Source organism: Theropithecus gelada, chromosome 6 (assembly GCF_003255815.1).
Source record: "Theropithecus gelada isolate Dixy chromosome 6, Tgel_1.0, whole genome shotgun sequence".
In the NCBI taxonomy this organism is placed as follows: domain Eukaryota; kingdom Metazoa; phylum Chordata; class Mammalia; order Primates; family Cercopithecidae; genus Theropithecus; species Theropithecus gelada.
The window spans coordinates 175,800,532-175,815,708 of NC_037673.1; the positions used below are offsets into that span (position 1 = coordinate 175,800,532).

General features: G+C 47.9%; 1 pseudogene; it reads right to left on the reverse strand.

Annotated features, from left to right (window-relative positions):
- Positions 1-6,337: 6,337 nt before the first annotated feature.
- Positions 6,338-6,932, reverse strand: LOC112627119 (annotated as a pseudogene).
- Positions 6,933-15,177: the final 8,245 nt, after the last annotated feature.

Consider the following 15,177-nt stretch of genomic DNA (forward strand, 5'->3'; position numbering starts at 1 on the left):
AAAGACAAAAAATTAGCTGGGCGTGGTGGGAGGTACCTATAGTCCCAGCTACTTGGGAGGCTGAGGCAGGAGAATGGCGGGATCCCAGAAGGCAGAGCTTGCAGTGAGCCTAGATTTTGCCACTGCACTCCAACCTGGGTGACAGAGCAAGACTCGGTCTCAAAAAAAAAAGCCAGGCGTGGTGGCTACACCTGTAATCCCAGCACTTTGGGAGGCCAAGGCAGGTGGATCACCTGACATCAAGAGTTGGAGACCAGCCTGGCCAACATGGTGAAACTCCATCTCTCCTAAAAAAATACAAAAATTAGCCGGGCATGGTGACACGTGCCTGTAATCCCAGCTACTTGGAGGCTGAGGCAGGAGAATCACTTGAACCTGGGAGGCAGAGGTTGCGGTGAGCCTAGATCACGCCACTGCACTCGAGCCTGGGTGACAGAATGAGACTCTGTCTCAAAACAAAACAAACAGAAAAACAGAACCCTGAGATTTGCAAAAGAAAATATGCAGATGACCAGGCTCACGCCTGTAATCCCAACACTTTGGGAGGCCAAGATCATGGATCACCTGAGGTCAGGAGTTCAAGACCAGTCTGACCAACATAGAGAAACCCTGCCTCTACTAAAAATACAAAAAATTAACCGGCCGTGGTGGCACATGCCTGTAATCTCAGCTACTCGAGAGGCTGAGGCAGGAGAATCGATTGAACCTAGGAGGTGGCAGTTGTGGTGAGCTGAGATCATGTCATTGCACTCCAGCCTGGGCAACAAGAGCAAAACTCCTCAAAAAAAAAAAAAAAAAAAAAAACAGCTGGGCGCAGTGGTTCACTCCCATAATCCCAGCACTTTAGGAGGCTGAGGTGGGCGGATCACCCGAGGTGGGGAGTTCAAGACCAGCCTGACCAATATGGAGAGCCCCCATCTCTACTAAAAATGCAAAATTAGTGGGGCATGGTGGCACATGCCTGTAATCCCAGCTACTCGGGCGGCTGAGGCAAGATAATCGCTTGAACCTGGGAGGCGGAGGTTGCGTTGAACCGAGATCACACAATTGCACTCCAGCCTGGGCAACAAAAGCGAATTTCTGTCTCAAAAAAATAAAGAAAATATGCAGATGATCCATAGGCTTGAGAGGTGTCCCTCTGAGTGGTAACCAAAGAAATGCTAATTAAATAAAATAACACAAAGCCTTTGCAACTAATTTTCAAATTAGTGATCCTTTAAACGAGTAATTAAGAGAGCTGGAAAGGATGCAAGGAGATGTCATCGAGGTACATTGTGGTTGGAGTGTAAATTGGTACATCCTCTCGCTTAGGGCTATTTGCAGTATAAACACATACATTTCATTAAAACATTCATTCCATTCCTACTTTTGCACTGATTTAATTACAAGATTGTTCATGGCAGCATGAAATAGGGAAGCTTTAGAAAGCAGCTTAATGTCTAATGAAATATGGAATAAATTGTGGTATGAGTGCATGGGGGTAGTGGGATGGGGAGGCTATGAGGGGGAAGGAAACAAATCTTAGGTAACACAATGGTTTGTTGCCTTCCAAAGGGCCACAGGACATTAAAAGACATATGTTACAGTATATCTATGTTATTAAAATGTCATGTGGTGGGGAACTAGGAAAAAAGATCTAGAAAGGATCTTTAAGATGGTGATCATGAAAAAAAAGTTGAGAAAAAATGATCTAGGTTCCGTGTGATGGCTCACGCCTATGATCCCAGTACTTTGGGAGGCCAAAGCAGGCACATCACCTGAGGTCAGGAGTTCCAGACCATCCTGGACAACATATTGAGGCCCCATTTCTACAAACATTTAAAAACATGCTGGGCGCGGTGGCTCACGCCTGTAATCCTAGCACTTTGGGAGGCCGAGGCAAGCAAATTACCTGAGATCGGGAGTTCAAGACCAGCCTGGCCAACATGGTGAAACCCCGCCTCTACTAAAAATACAAAAAATTAGCCGGGTGCAGTGGCGCAGGGCCATAATCCCAGCTACTTGGGAGGCTGAGGCAGGAGAACTGCTTGAAGTCAAAAGGCGGACGTTGCGATGAGCCGAGATCGCGCCACTGCACTCCAGCCTGGGCAACAAGAGCGAGACTTCAGTCTCAAAAAAAAAAAAAAAAAAAAAAAGTAAATATTAGCCAGGCCTGGTGGCACATGCCTGTAGTTCCAGCTACTCAGGAGACTGAGGTGGGAGGATCGCTTGAGCCCAGGAGGTGGAGGATGCACTGAGCTGAGATCGCGCCCCTGAACTCCAACCTAGGCAAAGTGGGGAGACCCTGTCTCAAAACAAACAAACTTTACATTTCTGAGTGATAAACAGCATGGGCCGCCTCCGGGACCTGCTCGGGTGGGACACTCCAGGCTGCCCTTAAGAAACGGGCATCTCGGTTGGAGCGAGGGTATGGGGTACCCCCCTCCCCCGCCACGGCCGGGCAACGCGGGCCGCCCTTCCGGCGGGGATCCCCGCGTCTCTCGGCCTTTCCCGGAGTCCCACTGATGTGTTGAAAGAGACCGCCCTTCGACGCGGAGTCCGGCTCCACAACCACGTAAACAAATTGTGGATCCAGACACCACGAGCGGCGGAAACAAAGGCGTCCCCACAGTGTCCCGCCGCCGGCTGAGGAGAAGGTCCGCCCGGCGCGGACCTGGGGAGGGACCGAGCGCGCCGCCTTCAGGCGGACAACACACGGTCCGTTTTGAACTCTCTGGGTGCGGATCTCCCAAGGCTTCCGCCGGGTCACTCACTGTCTTCAGCCAAATCAAATCTTCAAAACCTACTGCCGGCTAATTTTTTTTCTTTTGAGACCGAGGCTCGCTCTTGTTGCCCAGGCTGGAGGGCAGCGGCGCGATCTCGCTCACTGCAGCCTCCGCCTCCGGGTTCCGGTGATTCTCCCACCTCAGCTTCCCGAGTAGGTGGGATTACCGCCCCACCACACCCGGCTAATTTTGTGTTTGTTCGTTTGTTTGAGACGGAGTCTCGCTCTGTCGCCCAGGCTGGAGTGCAGTGGCGTGATCCCGGCTCACTGCAAGCTCCGCCTCCTGGGTTCAAGCGATTCTCCTGCCTCAGCCTCCCGAGTAGCTGGGATTACAGGCACCTGCCACCACGCCCGGCTAAGTTTTTGTATTTTTAGTAGAGACGAGGTTTCACCATGTTGACCAGGATGATCTCAATCTCTTGACCTCGTGATCCGCCCGCCTCGGCCTCCCAAAGTGCTGGGATTACAGGCGTGAGCCACCACGCCCGGTTAAATTTTGTCTTTTTAGTAGAGATGGGGTTTCACCATGTTGGCCAGGCTGGTCTTGAACTCCTGATATCAGGTAATCCGCCCGCCTCAGCCTCCCAAAGTGTTGGGATTACAGGCGGGAGCCACCGCGCCCGGCCTTTTCTTTTTTTTTTTTTTTTTTTTGTGACAGAGTCTTGCTTTGTTACCCAGGCTGGAGTGCAGTGGCGCAATCCCGGCTCACTGCAGTCTCTGCCTCCAGTGTTCAAGTGATTCTCCCACCTCAGCTTCCCAAGTAACTGGGATTACTGCCCCACCACGCCCAGCTAATTTTTGTATTTTTAGTAGTGACCGGGTTTCACCATGTTGGCCAAGCTGGTTTCGAACTCCTGACCTCATGATCCGCCCGCATCAGCCTCCCGAAGTGCTGGGATTACAGGTGTGAGCCACCGCGCCCAGCCGGAGTCTTCATAATTTCATTCTCCATTTGGAAGGATGCTTGGCACACTGCTTACCAGCTCCACATTTGTGTCTTTTTTTTTTTTTTTTTTTTTTTTGAGACGGGGTCTCGTGCTGTGTCACCCAGGCTGGAGTGCAGTGGCGCGATCTCGGCTCACTGCAAGCTCCGCCTCCCAGGTTCACGCCATTCTCCTGCCTCAGCCTCCGAGTAGCTGGGACTACAGGCGCCCGCCACCACGCCCGGCTAGTTTTTTGTATTTTTAGTAGAGACGGGGTTTCACCATGTTAGCCAGGATGGTCTCGATCTCCTGACCTCGTGATCCACCCGCCTCGGCCTCCCAAAGTGCTGGGATTACAGGCTTGAGCCACCGCGCCCGGCCACATTTGTGTCTTCATTTCACGCATTTGTCCATCCAGTGAATGTTCAAGTACATTCCATTTGCCTTGTCCTGGGATGACCAGAGGAGAAAAGATCCCTTTCCTGGAGAAGCTTCGAATCTAGCAGGGAGATGAAGAAAAATGAGTAATTTTACAATACAGTCCACAGCTACAAGTTTCAGCAAGTGCTATGCACTACAGTGAGAGCCCCTAATTGGGAGCTATTTGAGAGTTGGGGAGAGTTGCAGAGAAAGTGATGCGTAACCTGGGATTTGGCAGGTGATAGGGCCTGGTCAGCCAGAGGGAAGCAGGCTTTGAGGCTAAGAAGCCAAGGGCCTGGAGCAGTAGCCTCCAGGCTGGAGAGGCAGGGAGCAGATTCTACTTGGAGGACAACCACTGAAGGCTCAAGCAGCACAGTGACACAGTCGAATTTTTTTTTTAAGGATGGGGGCTAAGGCAGGTGGATCACTTGAGGCCAAGAGTCCGAGACCAGCCTGGGCAACACAGCAAACCCCATCTCTACAGAAAATACAAAAATTAGTCAGGCATGGTGATATGTGTCTGTGGTCCCAGCTACAGGGAGGTTGAGGCAGAAGGACTGCTTGAGCCTGACAGGAAAAAAAAAAAAAAAATTAGCCAGTGGCTCACGCCTGTAATCCCGGCATTTTGGGAGGCTGGGGCCAAGGGATCACTTGAGGCCAGGAGTTCAAGACCAGCCTAAGCAGTGGTAGTGAGCGCCTGTAATCTCAGTTATCCGGGAGGCTGAGGAAGGATAATCGCTTGAACCCAGGAGGTAGAGGTTGCAGTGAGCCGAGATCACACCACTGCACTCCAGCTTGGGCGATAAAGTGAGACTCTGTCTCAAACAAACAAACAAACAAACAAACAAAAAGGCCGGGCGTGGTGGCTTACGCCTGTAATCACAGCACTTTGGGAGGCCGAGTCGGGTGGATCGTGAGGTCAGAAGATCAAGACCATCCTGGCTAACACGGTGAAATGCCATCTCTACTAAAAATAAAAAAACAAAATTAGCCAGGCATGGTGGTGAGCACCTGTAGTCCCAGCTACTCGGGAGGCTCAGATGGGAGAATTGCTTGAACCCAGGAGGCGGAGGTTGCAGTGAGATGAGATCACGCCACTGCACTCCAGCCTGGGTGACAGGGTGAGACTCCGTCTAAAAAAAAAAAACAAGAGAAAGGGAGGAAAAGTAATCGAATGTATGAACTCATGCTATCATAATTTTAATGTCTAGCTGTAAAAGCATATGGTTGTAGCAATAGCTATCTAAAATTTTTATGAGCTACAGTAGCTGTTTTCCATTTTCATTACAATTTTTTAAAGTCTTTGCTTGGTTATCTAAAGATGTTGTTCAAATTTCAAAAGATCTACTATTATCGTCCTCCTTGTGCCCCTAAGGAATTGATAAAATGCACATTCATTTCCTTCTTTCTAAATGTTCCAGTTATAAACTAAAAAATGAAAAAATGGGAAATATTTTCTTGGGCCGTTTTTTTTTCACAGTAACAACAAAAAGTGTGCAAGATAAACAGAACTCGTTTTGTTTTATTTTTCTTTCTGTCTGTTTATTTTTTAACAAGTCTGTCCAGAATACTACAGGTTACATAGTTGTAACCATCTTAAGGAAAATGACATTAAGTTTGCAACAAATACTTGCTGGTGAAAACACATTACTATCATCTCAAAAATTTAACAAAATATCCTAAACAGCTATCTTTAGATTTGTAAATGAAGTATAAACAACTGGCTTAACCAGTTTCCACGGCGCATCAAACAGGTGGCAAAGTGATAGAGATCATCTTTGATTTTTAAAGGAGAATAATAAAAACTAATTTATATCGCACATATTACAATTCTAGGGGATTAGGAACAGGATAATACATGATGTCATCTACTTAAGCAGCCTTTTCATTTACTTGTATTGTCTTGATACTTTACAATGATTTTTTTATTCCTATAACAGTATTGTTGCTGTAAAAGCCATACTTCTTTTATTTATTTATTTATTTTGTATTCCCTTAAAGAAATAGTGTGATCCATTTCCCATTAGATTTCATAAACACACGTGAAACTTCAGACATAATAGGAGGGTGGTGGTTCTTTTTCAGTTTCTGAGGCCTTCTCTCTGAAACATCAGAGCTGATAATAGTTCGGCCTATACATGCATGCTGCCATAGATAATTGGGTGGTACCTGCACCTCCTATTTCAAAAACACAAGCAGAAAGTAGGTCCGGACAAGGGCAAACTGCAACTCAATTTCTGCTGCAACCCCATCTCAGGTCAGTTGTTTCTTCCTTCACTTTGCTGATAGTCAGTGAGTCTGTTGAGGCCTTCTTCCTGCTGTTGTAGGACATCCAGGACAATGCCCGTTGGTGTCCTCTTCAAACCTATCACTTCCATTTTATTCTCCAGTGTGTTCCTGAGGTTCCACAGTCTCAACGATGCATGGATAAACATCAACAACCAAGGAAAAGTGATGCCAAACACAAAGACCATGACTCCCCCAAACATGGATATAAGGAAATCGCTGGTGAACATGACCACCATAAGGAACGTCGTGGGGTGGCGCTTCTTCATCCGGCGAAGGATGTCTTTATTGTGGGCTGCTCACACAAACACTGTGAACGCCAGCACCACCACGATTCCTCCCAGGATCATGCGGAAGGGACTCAGAAACCCCACGACGGAAATCATCATGGCAGCCACCACCAGGTAGTTGGTCTGGCAACAGAGCAGGTTGGTCAGCACGTGGTTGTTCCATTTGCAAATGTCCCTGAAGTCCGGCCAGGCAAAGCGATCGGAGCTGGGGAAGAAGTCATCCCAGGTGTGGAGTGGGGTGATATCCTTTTCTTTTCTTTTCTTTTCTTTTCTTTTTTTTTTTTTTTTTTTTGAGACAGAGAGTTTCGCTCTGTTGTCAGGCTGGGGTGCACTGGTACAATCTCGGCTCATTTCAACCTCCACTTCCCGGGTTCAAGTGATTCTCCTGTCTCAGCCTCCTGAGTAGCTGGGATTACAGGTGCCTGCCACCACGCCTGGCTAATTTTTGTGTTAGCAGAGACGGGGTTTCACCATGTTGGCCAGGCTGGTCTCAAACTCCTGACCTCAGGTGATCCGCCTGCCTCAGCCTCCCAAAGTGCTGGCTATGTTTTTATTTCTTAAAATTTTTTTGTGGAGATGGGGGTCTTGCTACATTGCCCAGGCTGGTCAACTCCTGGCCTCAAGTGATCCTCCTGCCTCAGCCTCCCAAAGCACTGGGATTACAGGCATAAGCCACTGCACCTGGCCAAATTTGCATTTCTTTGACACACTATTAACTGCATACTCAATATCCAGTACCTGTTGTATTAATGGAAACTTGATTTTGTTCGTTGGCTTAGCCTAGGTGAGATACCCATGTTTACAACCTCCCTGGCAGCCTGGGGTGCCATGTGGCATAGTTCTAACCAATGAGCTGTAACCAAATGTGTTGGTGCTTCTAGGAAGTCCTTTGCTTTCCTCAGTATATGGAAAAATATAGCTAATGATCCATGTCCTTTTTCTTTTCTTCCTGCTTTGACTGTACATGTGATAGCTGGAGCTAGGGCAGCCTTTCTGCCATCATAAGATGACAAGCATGAGGGAATGGTCAAGGTAAATGACCCTATTTAAGCCACAGTAACTCTCCCACTTGCCGCTGAAAGTGCTCCTGAATGATGAAGCAGGCTGGCTGAGCCATATGATAGTCCTTCGTTTGTCTCTCCTTTCTATAGGGGGAGCTCCCTGGGACAAGGAACCACCTGGCAATTACTCCCACTTCTGTGTTGCAGAATGGATACAGAGTGAGTGCTCATGACCTGAGTCTGGTTTCTATTGCTTATGAGAGAATACCTGAAACTGAAACTAGATATACCTAATTTATAAAGAAAAGAAATTTATGTATTTCAATTAGGAAGTCCAAGGTTGAGAGGCCACATCTGATGAGGACCTTCTTGCTGGCGGGAACTCTGCAGAGTTCAGAGGGCAATGCAGGGCATCACATGGTGAGGGGCTGAATGTGCTCACATGCTTGCTCAGGTCTGTCTTCCTCTTCTTATATAGCCGCCAGTTCTGACCTCTCTTCCTCTTCATATAAAGCGGCCAGTTCTGGCTGGGCTCCATGGCTCACACCTGTCTTCCCAACACTTTGGGAGGCTGAGGTGGGTGGATCACTTGAAGTCAGGAGTTCGACACCAACCTGGCCAACATGGCGAGGCCCTGTCTCTACTAAAACTACAACAATTAGCTGGGCTTGGTGAATGCCTGTAATCCCAGCCACTTGGGAGGCTGAGGCACGAGAATTGTGGAGGTTGCAGTGAGCCAAGATCGTGCCACCACACTCCAGCCTGGGTAACAGAGCAAGGTTGTAAAAAAAAAAAAAAAAAAAAAAAAAGCAGTTAGTTTTCCAGGAATCCATTCACCTGTGGGGGGAATAGAGCCCTCATGATCCAATCACCTCTTAACGGCCTCACCTCTCAATACTGTCACCTTGGGGACTGAGTTTCAACATGAACTTTGGCAGGAACCCTATTCAAACCATATTCAAACCATCTTCAAACCCAATTCAAACCCTATTCCTACCCTATTCCAACCATATTCCAACCCTATTCAAACCCTATGCAAACCACATTCAAACCCTCTTTGAAATCCTATTCCAACCCTATTCCAAACCCTATTCAAACCTTATTCAAACCATATTCTAAACCATCTTGAAACCCAATTCAAACCCTATTCCAACCGTATTCCAACCCTATTCCAACCCTATTCCAACCCGATTCAAACCCTCTTCAAATCCTATTCCAACCCTATTCCAACCCTATTCAAACCTTATTCAAACACATGCAAACCATCTTCAAATGCAATTCAAACCCTATTCCTACCCTATTCCAACCCTATTCAACCCTTATTCAAACCACATGCAAAATGTATTCAAACCATCTTCAAGCCCTATTCAAACCATATTCAAGCCCTATGCAAACCATATGGAAACCCTACGCAAAGCATCTTCAAATCCTATTCCAACCCTATTCAAACCAAATGCACACCATCTTCAAACCGTCTTCAAACCCTATTCAAACCCTATTCCAACCATATTCCAACCCTATTCAAACCCTATTCAAACCATATTCAAGCCCTATGCAAACCATATTCAAACTATCTTCAAACGCTATTCCAACCCTATTGTAAACCTTATGCAAACCATCTTCAAACCCTATTCCAACCATATTCCAGCCTTATTCAAACCATATTCAAACCCTATGCAAACCCTGTGCAAACCCTATTCAAACCATATTCAAATCATTGCACTCATTAAGTCTGTTTTGAAGGAAAGAGTGATATGATTTAATTCCATATGCAAACTGTTTTTCCACTGGAGAGCCCAGGATGATTCTTCACTTTTCTAGGGTAGGTGGCTCTTCCTAGTCATTTCTTGAATCAATATTCTCAAACTTGATGGTATTTTTACTCCTTTATTAGGACCAGAAATTCTCACTCTCTGTAGCTGTGCCTCTGAATCTTTTTCACATTATGATCCACCTGGTACATGATACTATTTGTTGTACAACACAGCATTGTAAATGGACAGAGCCTGCTTGCTGCAGAGGTAACCCTTGGGAAGTCTGGCTCCCCCGAATTTTACCTGCTCATCTCTGGGCCAAGGGCATAATATCTCTGCACAGCTAAGAGCCCAGTGGCCACACTAGTCCAGACACTCCGCTCTGCTCTGCACAGAGATGAAAGTTCATCGACTTATCAGTGATGAATATCATGAGTTCTTTAAAATTTATGCCAGTACAGGCCGGGCGAGGTGGCTCATGCCCGTAATCCCAGCACTTTGCGAGGCCAAGGCGGGCAGATCATTTGAGGTCAGGAGTTCAGACCAGCCTAGACAACATGGTGAAACCCCATCTCTACTAAAAATACAAAAATTAGCCAGGCACGGTGGCAGGTGCCTGCAATCCCAGATACTCAGGAGGCTGAGGCAGGAGAATTGCTTGAACCTGGGAAGCCACTGCACTCCAGCCTGGGCAACAGAGTAAGACTCTGTCTCAAAAAAAAAAAAAAAAGCCAATATAAAGACAGACACAACTACGTAACAGTTCTAAATGTTTGGCTGCCACCTAGTGATCGAAAATGGATTTGGGTTTCTAATTATCTGGAATTTGACAGTATCCATCCATCCATCCATCCATCTGCCCTTCCACCCACTTATCCACCCTCCCATCCACCCATCCACCCACCCATCATCCACCTACCCACCCATCACCCACCCATCCATCCACCCACACACCCACCCATCCATCCACCCACCCACCAATCCACCCACCTTCCCATTCTTCCATCCATTTATCTTTATCCACTTTTTTTCTTTTTAAACCCTTTGTTTAAAGTTCAGGGGTACATGTGCAGGTTTGTTACATAGGTAAACGTGTGTCATGGGGTGGGGGGGGTTGTTGTACATATTATTTCATCACCCAGATATTAAGCCTAGTACCCATTAGTTGTTTTTCCTGATCCTCTCCCTCCTCCCACCCTCCACCCTTATGTTTATGCATCTTTCTTTTTTTTTTTGAGACGGAGTCTCGCTCTGTCGCCCAGGCTGGAGTGCAGTGGCGCGATCTCGGCTCACTGCAAGCTCCGCCTCCCGGGTTCACACCATTCTCCTGCCTCAGCCTCCGAGTAGCTGGGACTACAGGCGCCGCCACCACGCCCAGCTAATTTTTAGTATTTTTAGTAGAGACGGGGTTTCACCGTGTTAGCCAGGATAGTCTCGATCTCCTGACCTCGTGTTCCGCCTGCCTCGGCCTCCCAAAGTGTTGGGATTACAGGCGTGAGCCACCGCGCCCGGCCTGTTTATGCATCTTTCAATACATCCATCATCCGTATCCATTCTCCCATCTATCCATCCGTTCTGGCCTACATGCCTTAAGTAATCCGGCCCCTGCCAGTCTTTCTGACCCCGTTTTGTATCATTATCTGTGGATTTAAGTCTCCCATGATTTTTTTCTGTTCCTTAAATGCACCAACTCTGTTCTTTGCATGTGCGAAGAACTGGACTGGTTCTTCTGGACTGATTTTGTCCTAGTCTTGGCATGTCTGGCTTTTTATCATCATCATTCATATCCAAGCTGAATTACACTTTTCAGACACACTTTTTCTAGCCATTCTAAAATATGCATCCCTCCCAACCTCAAGTCCCTGTGCCACTTCACACAGTTTTCATTTGTTTGCCGTTCTTATCACTTCCCAGTATTTTCCTGTTGGCGTTTTATTTGGTATTGTCTGCCTCCCCTCCCAGAATGTAGCTAGAAAACTACATTTCCTCTAGAAAGCTTGTCTGTGTTGCTCACAGCTGGATCCCAGTGCTCATAACAAACTGCCCTTAATGTTAGTGACTTTAAACAAAAAAAAATCATTTCATGTTGTGTTAGTCTGTTTTTATGCTGCTGATAAAGACATACCTGAGACTGGGCAATTTACAAAAGAAGGAGGTCTCTTGGACTTACAGTTCCACGTGGCTGGGGAGGCCTCACAATCATGGCAGAAGGTTAAAGGTGAGTCTCACACGGTGGCAGACCAGAGAGGAGTGTTTGTGCGGGGAAACTCCCCTTTTTAAAACCATCAGATCTTGATAGTGGGATTTATCAACTATGAAGAGAATAGCACAGGAAAGACAATTACCTCCCACTGGGTCCCTCCTACAAACAGGTGGGAGCTCAAGGTGAGAATTGGGTGGGGACACAGCCAAACCATATCACATGTTCACCCTGCACAGCCGCCGTGGCTTAGCACTGTTGCCTCACATCTCTCATTCAGAGACCTGGCTGGCCAAGCCTCCCCCCTCTGCAACTTCCTTCATGCCCCCTGCAGGGGGAAGGGAACAGGGGATAGTGACGTGTCCCCAAAGGCACAAAGTGACCTGGGCTACTTTTTGCTCACATTTCAGTTGTCAGAGTGGACACATGGCCGTAACTAACTTCAAGGGTGTGGGGAACTGTAGTCCCACCACGTACCTAGAAGAGGAACCAGACCCAGAGGTGACCAAGGCTCATGACTTCCACCTTGGTGAGGCAGCCACACGCAATGAGTGCCCTGAGGGGCTCTGTTTGAAGGGGCAGCTGAGTATAGACTCTTCTGACGCATGAAGGAGCCGGGGTCAGTTCTCCAGTGGTGGTGGGCGGCGTAGGAAAGGATCCACAGAGAAGCTAACACGGCTTGAGCCTGGAAAGAGCAGCGGCTGCTCACCCGCATGGTGGAGCTGGGGCGGGGGCGGGCACTGGGCAGAGGAGCCAGCCAGAGAAAAGGCATGGAGCCCTGCAGCTGCGCCAGGACCTGCGCCTGTGGGGAAGGGGTGTGTGTGGCTTTGAGTGACGCAGTAGGTGGTGGCGAATCTGGAAAAATGGTCTGAGTGCAGGTCTTGGAGGGTCCCAGGTGGACTTGATTCTTCATAGGTAACAGGGACAGTGTAGCTTGCAAAGTAGGGGAGGGATGTGCTCAGAATTGTGCTTCAGAAATGAGAATCTGGAGGCAGATGGGGTGATCGAGGGCAGGTGAAATCAAGGGCCTGTAGACGGTTGGGAAACTATCCACAGTCATCCGGGTGAGACATGAGGACTGAACGGAGGCAGAGCAGCAGGGATTTCACAAAGGAGTCCAAGACCACAGATGCTGGAGAAGGGCGGTGGGGAGGCCGTGGCTGTTGGTTGGACAGGGGCTGGGGGAGGGGAATGAAGTATCCGCTGGGCTTGCTGAGCTGGGCATGGGTGAGTTGGGGGGCAGAGGACGCATCCAGGTGGACGCTCAGGCCTGTGAGTACCCCGGGAGCGCAGCTGTGTGTGTCTCCTGCTCCACAGACAACCATGAACGCGTGCTGGTGTACATGTCAGCCCAAGGTAGGAGGAAGGGCTGGGTGGGGCAGGGAGAGAAGGCCCCAGACCTTTCTACCAAAGCCTCTTTCCCCGGAGGAGCACAGGCTGGGCTCTCATTCCTGTCCTCCCTGTCGTTCCTGACTCTGGGTAACTTTGGTGGACCCCGGTGACTGTCTGCTTCTAGGATTCTTGCACAAGAGTGATGCTGCCTCGTGAGCTTGTGGGGACTCTCACATGCTGAGCTTTTTACCTAAAAAAATAGCACATGACTGCATGAGTATATTCTCTCTTTTTTTTTTTTAGTTTTTTTTTTTTTTTTTAGTTTTTTTTTAATTTTTTGAGTTGGAGTATCGCTCTGCCGCCCGGGCTCCAGTGCAGTGGCACAATCTCGGCTCACTGCAAGCTCTGCCTCCCGGCTTCAGGCCATTCTCCTGCCTCAGCTTCCCGAGTAGCTGGGATCACAGGCGCCCGCCACCACGCCCGGCTAACTGTTTTGTATTTTTAGTAGAGATGGACTTTCACCATGTTAGCCAGGACGGTCTCAATCTCCTGACCTCCTGATTCGCCTGCCTCAGCCTCCCAAAGTGCTGGGATCACAGGCGTGAACCACCGCGCCCGGCAACTACATGAGTATATTCTCATTGCAAAAAATCAAAACACGGAAAAGGAAAAGTCCAAGTTTCTGTTCTCCAAACCTCCTTACCTGCCCCGTCCCCCACCTGCCCAATTCCTTCCCTTCCCTTTCTGGGTATCCATATAGACAGTTTCCTTCGCATTTACTTACAGACACAGACTTATATGACAAGTAGTTTTGTTTTTGGTGTTTCTCTCTTAACATTTTGTCCAGAAAAATGTACAGAAAAGTTGAAAGAATTACAGAATGAACACCCTTATAACCACCTAGGCTTTAGAGTAAATACTTTGCTATACCGCGTTATCAAGCCCCTCCTCACTTACCCACACTTCCTTTCCTCCATCCATCCTTTCACGCTTTCACTTTAGCATGCAGTGAGTTGCACCAATCTGGAGTCAACATTGCATAAGGGTTTTTCTATTTTGTTTTTGTTGTTGTTTTTTGAGATAGGGTCTTGCTCTGTCTCCCAGGATGGAGTGCACTGCCACGCATGATCTTGGCTCACTGCAACCCCTGCCTCCTGGGCTCAAGCATTCTCCCCCCTCAGCCTTCTAAGTAGCTAGGACCACAGGTGCACACCACCACGCTTGGCTAATTTTTTATTGTTTGTAGCGGTGGGGTTTTGCCATGTGGCCCAGGCTGGTCTTGAACTCCGGAGCTCAAGCTATCTGCCCACCCAGGCCTCCCACAGTGCTGGGATTACAGGTGTGAGCCACTGGACCTGGCCTATTTCTGTACTTCAAAACTTCAGAAGATAACTTATCTCAAATAAAAAATTACTAAAATTCAGGATTTCTAATTGGCTGATTCTTTTTGTTTTTAATTTGTGGTAAGAACGTTTAACATGGGATCTACCCTCTTCACAAATTAAGCGTACAATGCAGTATTATGAACTCCAGGCACAACATTGCGCAGCAGATCTCTAGAACACGTTCATCTTGCATAGCTGAAACTTTCAACCCACTGAACAGCAACTCCCCACCTCCTCCTCCCCTCAGCCCCTGGAAGCCACCATTGTACTGTCTACTTCTGTGAGTTTGACTGTTTTATTTTAATTAATTAATTAATTTTTTTAGACAGAGTCTCGCTTCGTCGCCCAGGCTAGAGGGCAATGGCTTGATCTCGGCTCACTGCAACCTCCGCCTCCCCGGTTCAAGCAATTCTCCTGCCTCAGCCTCCGAGTAGCTGGGATTACAGGCACCTGCCGCCATGCCCAGCTAGTTTTCACAATATTTTTAGTAGAGACGGGGTTTCACTATGTTGGCCAAGCTGGTTTTGAACTTCTGACGTCAAGTGATCTGCCCACCTCGGCCTCCCAAAGTGCTGGGGTTGCAGGCATGAGCCACCACGCCCAGCTGGTTTCTTTTTTTCTTTCTTTCTATTTTTTCTTTTTTTTTTGAGAGAGAGTCTCACTCTGTCCCCCAGATTGGAGTGCAGTGGCATGATCTCAGCTCACTGCAACCTCTGCCTCCCAGGTTCAAGTGATTCTCCTGCCTCATCTCTTGAATAGCTGAGATTATAGGCATGCGGCACCACGCCCAGCTAATTTTTGTATTTTTAGTAGCAAGAGACT